This window comes from Melanaphis sacchari, unplaced genomic scaffold (genome assembly GCF_002803265.2).
Source record: "Melanaphis sacchari strain LSU unplaced genomic scaffold, SCAv2.0 Contig21_pilon_pilon, whole genome shotgun sequence".
In the NCBI taxonomy this organism is placed as follows: domain Eukaryota; kingdom Metazoa; phylum Arthropoda; class Insecta; order Hemiptera; family Aphididae; genus Melanaphis; species Melanaphis sacchari.
Genome location: NW_020271096.1, coordinates 21,249 through 26,223, shown reverse-complemented (window position 1 = coordinate 26,223; position 4,975 = coordinate 21,249). Strand labels below are relative to the sequence as shown.

General features: G+C 34.5%; 1 pseudogene; it reads left to right on the top strand.

Moving 5' to 3' along the window:
* The first annotated feature begins 317 nt into the window (after positions 1–317).
* LOC112593988 overlaps positions 318–4,975 on the top strand; it is a 10,892-nt pseudogene continuing 6,234 nt past the window's right edge.

Here is a 4,975-nt window from a genome sequence, read left to right as displayed (position 1 = left end):
TAAAAAATATTAAGAAAAAAATAGATATAATATAATGGTATCCTAAAATATACATTTAAAAATTATAATAAAATATTTTCAGAATTGTCATATGTATATTATTATCACATGTTGTTTGAATGTTTGAAAATTTTATAAGTGTAAATTTATATTATATCAAACTGATAACTTGAAATATAAAAAGTAATTGGTGGGTTTGATTTATGAATTAAATAAAGAGATAATATATTTTATTACACTGAAAATCATTAGTATTATTAGTGTTATATTTAAAAAAATGTATAAAACTGTAAAAAAGTGTATAAAAAATTAAAGTTATGAACGAATTTATTAAAACAGAAATAAAAGCTATCGTGGACAAAGGTGCGTTCGGTAAAAATTGTAAATTAGTGTTATTCAATGTGTATGAAAAAAAAAAGAGTGGAAATATAATGCAATATTTGGGGAAATTGTCACATCGGATGATATCTATTACTCCCTTTTGATCAAATTAAAAAATCGAGATCAAATAATACGCGAAAGTTTTCAATGCGATGTACAATTCCACAATGAATTATACTTTTATAAAAAGATCATCCCATTCTTATTAGAGTGTCGTGGTCCTTTGGTAAATTACGTAAATGCTTTATCATTACCACAGTTTTTTTTATGGCCGTAAAAAAGGTGGTGAGTTTGCGGAGAAGGATTTAATTGTCTTCGAAAATGTTAATACTTTAGGCTACCGTTTTAGCGAAGAGCTGTTTATAGACAAGAATCATCTAATTATTGCACTTCAGACAATTGCAAAGTAAGTTGACTTATTTTAGATAAAAATAAATATTAGGCGCAAATAAAATAAATTAGATAACGAATTTTAAAATTTAAATCTATAATTTTAAATAATATGGTAAATACTATTAGACAAATATATATTATATCATATACTCGTATGTGTACATTTTTAATTGGAAATATTATACACAGTTTTATATAACATCATGTAACTAAAATGAGGTACTTATAATTATGAAGGTTAAAATAAAAGTTTATTTCTGTTCAATAAATCATAAAAATATATTATATTGTTATAAAAATAGTATGTATAATTATTAGGAATTTAAATAGCCCTATGCATAAACAATGAAACTAATTAATAACTTTTTTTTTTTAGAAATAAGAAGTGAACTTATTGATTAAGCATTTGATATTTTATCATCACACAATTAATTATTTCTGGTAGGTTAGGTAAGTCGTTTTTATTAGATTATTATTAAAGCCTCATAATATAGATATTTTTTAAGACCTCAAAATGATTGAGCAGCCTATTATATATATATATGTGCTCTCTTATAGAGTCCAAAGATGCATATCGATAATTACACTAAAATAAATTTACGTTATCGCTAATTTGCGCCTTATAAAACTTTTTTATTTTGTTGATAACAAATTATGTAATTTGTTTATGCATCACGAATACTGAAAGTAAGATAAGCGAATAATACGGAAATCACCTACACTATAAATATTAACACACACGGCTATCTGACCACGAACGGCCGTTGAATCGAAAAATATACTGTTCAATAGAATAATATCTAATACTTTCTTTTTTTTTATTGATCAACTAAATCTATTAAGAGTGATAGGGTTCAGTAGGGCTTGGAGCTTATTTTGTGTAGGGGTTGTTTTAAGGTTATTTGTAACACGTGTGTCCACCTACATGTGTGCGCTATGGATTCGTCTCTAAGAACCCAGGTGGTCGGTCAAACATCCGAGAGCTAGCGAACGACACCGGCCGATACTTGACCTCACTACATACGAGTGACTGAGGTCAACACCGCGTCATATCAAATCACACAATGTCTACTACTGTTTCGATTACTTTTGTTATGTCCCGGGCGCCTCCATTTCATAATTTCGTTCAAAACGCGCAAAAAATTAAAACGGTTTCACACGACGTGACGGACGGCGTTACCGACGAACGATTATAATATAGTTGAACTCCGATTATCCGGATTAATTAATGTCAATGGTGTCCGGATAAGCAAATTAACCGGATGACTGACATATGCTATATCAAAAGCTATGTTATAATTGTATATAAATATAATATTGTATGCATTTATTATTTGTACGCATAAAATATAACAGAAAACTTGTTACAATAAACAGATAATTTTACTATAATATTTAACTGAAATATTATGTTGAATAATCTATAAAATACAATTAATTATTATCATATAATTTAATACAATATCGTATTTGAAAAAAAAAAAAAACAAAAAAAAGAACTAAACTGTATGACGATCGGATAACAACTGACTCACTAAGAATAATACCCATTCCCTATCCAATCTCGTAGTTTACGACTTACGAATTATCCATTAAAAGACCAATCTTTTTTTTTCCCCAGTCCGGTTGATTAACGTTCGGATAATCATAGTTCCGCCGTAATCCAATGACCTGAGTTTTCGTGTGTCGTGCACACAGGTTTTACGGGCTTTCGAAAGAAGCCAAACACAAAAACGCCGGCAGATCCCGGGACGTCGTCGCCCAAGTCCGGGACACGCAACTCGACAGTGTCAAACCGGCACTTGATGACCCTGAACGACCTTCCGAAGAGGATGCGAGCAAGCGGGGCGTGAACCGACTGCTGGACCGCCGCGGTGAAGTGTACCGCGACCACGTGAAGTTACGTGCCGGTTGAACGGTAGTCGTTCGATGACGCCACAGGCGCGCTGCGGCAGGGGGTCGGCCGGCCACGAACAGCTGTTCGTTCTGTGCCACGGCGACCGTTGTCCTGGGTCCGTGACGTTCGAGCACGAGTGCGGACGTCCGTCCGACGCGCTCGTCGCGGAATTCTTCGACCTGCGTTAGGCCGGGCGTACACTGAAAGAGCAAAACTGTTCGGAGCCGTTTGAAACAATATTATGTTTCGACCAGCTCCGAACAAATTTCATTCACACTGACAAAACAAAACCGAACAAGACAAAATAAATTCCGATTCATTTTTGTTTTTAAATAATTAACACCAGTCGTCAAGATGAGTTCTGATGAAGATGATGTCGTTATTCCGCTTTTGTGGCAATTTTTGTTAAATAGTGAAATGAATGAAAATAAACGTAAACGTAAAATTTGGGGGTTGCACGAAATAAATAAAAAACGTACAGAAAATAATACAATTTTTAATTTTTTTGGCTGAATTGCGTAAAGACGAGTTAAAATTTAAAAATTTCACTCTTATGAGTTCGACTACTTTTGACTTCAAATTAAATGAAATTGGTGATAAAATAATAATTAAAAAAAAAAAAAAAAACTATTAAGTATATTGTATTATTGTATATTATATTAAAAAAATCTGTAGTCGACACCAGAATAACGTGTGCTCAGTTTTAAACTATTCGTTTAAATAAACAAATTTATAACATTATAATAGAAAATTTTCGTATTTTACTCGGAGAAAAAATAGAACCAGACCGAACAAAACCAAACATGTTTCGTTTTGTTTTGTCGTGCGTGTTGATGTCGACTGATTAGCGTGTGCGCGTCACTTGTTTTACACATATTCTAATTGCCTCCAAACAGCTACGAGTTGATCCAAGCAGCTCGGAACAGTTTTGCTCTTTCAGACTTCACTGGTCGCCCGCTCTCGACCTGTCCACGTTCCAGTACGCGGCCAACGCGCCGGACGTGCTGGAACGAGCTGCTGGACGCGTACTGTGTCGCGCTCGTCGCCGCCGGCTGATACCGAATAATTGGTTCCCGAGCTTCAACTCCACGTGCCGAATTGGTTCCCGTTAGAAAAAAGGTATGTTATTAATGTAAGCCGAATCGGTTCGTCCGTTTAGTTACGCACATTTTCCTTCTCAATTTCACAGGCTTAGGACTGGCAACTAAAATTAGTAGGCTTGGTTAAAAGTGTGCGTTAATGTGTGTTAAGAAAAAAAAAAAAAAAAAAATGATATAATATAATATACAATTTTAAATTGTTGATTTCGAAATCAACTATAGTCATCACTTATAGGCGTAGGTACAAAATATTAAAATTAAAATAAATAATAGTATCTAATTATAATAAAAGCAATTTCATAATAATATATTTAGTCACGTTTAAATAAATGGACTTTGTATGTATCATTGCCTTTAGTTTTTAGTGTATAAGTATAAAAATGACACTTAAAACTTGGCCCGAGAATTATTTTTGAAAAAATATTTACTAACTGCTATAGACTATAGAGTGTAGCCGTGTAGGTGTATTTATATTTTGTACCGATTATTAAAAATTAAAAGTTACCTGTACACAAACGGGAACCAATTCGGCTCAACCTAATAAAATTCCCTTTTTTAAACGGGAACCAATTCGGCTCTACTTAATGAAATACCTTTTTCAAACGGGAACCAATTCGGCCAAACGGGAACCTGCAATTCGGTTACTCCCCCACCGCCGTCCCGCCCGGCGTCCGCGTCCTGGATCGCGCCCGACTGGACGCCGAGACAGCCGCGTCCGTGATCGTTGACTTCGCGAGAGCGTCGTTCGTTTTGGCCTACAAGCTGTTGGACAACAGCGACCCGTTGTTGTGCTCGATGGTGACCACCGAGCGACGACCGGGTGGACCGTTTTTTGGCGTTGGGCGGCGACGTGGGCACCGGCTGTCCGGCCGACGACTTGGTAGTTCAGCATTTGATCGAAATGGCGTACACGCAGCTCCGCAGTGCACTCGGATAAAGAGTGTTCGAATAGTGTTTAAACGCTTAAACGGGTGTACCGAAACGACGTTTTTAAAGAAAACGATTGTTGCTCGATATTTAAACGCGGTATTTTAAATGCTTTTCCGAAACATTAAAAGCGTACGATGAAATAATATTGATTTTAAAAATCTTTCTTTTAGTGTTATAAAACATAAAAAAAAAATCAAAAAAAAAATCAAAATAGAGATGTGCGCGAGTTAAAATAAAAATATGTAAATATATACATACAGTGATAATAAAAAAA